Source organism: Arachis ipaensis, chromosome B08 (genome assembly GCF_000816755.2).
Source record: "Arachis ipaensis cultivar K30076 chromosome B08, Araip1.1, whole genome shotgun sequence".
In the NCBI taxonomy this organism is placed as follows: domain Eukaryota; kingdom Viridiplantae; phylum Streptophyta; class Magnoliopsida; order Fabales; family Fabaceae; genus Arachis; species Arachis ipaensis.
The window spans coordinates 16443784-16444474 of NC_029792.2; positions in this window are offsets into that span (position 1 = coordinate 16443784).

Here is a 691-nt window from a genome sequence, read left to right on the forward strand (position 1 = left end):
GAATAACAAGAAGAAGAATTGAAATTATTTTAAAGGTAGTTATTTGATCTACTTAAACCGATTTTTTTAAATAAACTATTTATATAAAATAAATCGGTTTTTTTTAAACCATATAATAACACGTGTCAACCATCCAGAAGCAACTTCATCTACAGTCGACTGCAGGTGAGTTTCCACCCTTTATGTCCATTTCTGTGAACTTGATATGTCGTATTTTTTGTTACGTCATTGTTTTTCATTTAGAATACGAAAAAACATCCATAAAAGTCGTGCTGTGTCACGAAAGTAATGAATAGAGAACAAAATGAATCGTTTTTATTTTAAATAATTGTGTTATTATTCTAAAAAATGGACAGAAACCAAGTTGATAGTTCAATTCTATAAAAATAAAGGTTTCTCTTCCACTTATTTTCTCTAACAAATATATCTTTAGAATTTCTATAGTTATAAAAGTATTTGTTATTCCATTCTACAATAATAAACTTGCAAACTAACTATAGATAGAATAAAATTACAATGTTAGTGATGCAAATAAGTAATAAATATATCATTATTAGGAACAATAACTTAGGTTCAGTTTGATAAAATTTTTAGTTTTTAAATTTGTAGTAATTATATTCAATAAATTGAAATAAAAGTAACTTTTAATTAATATGAGTTACAAAAATTATATTTGTAAAATTGTTTAATA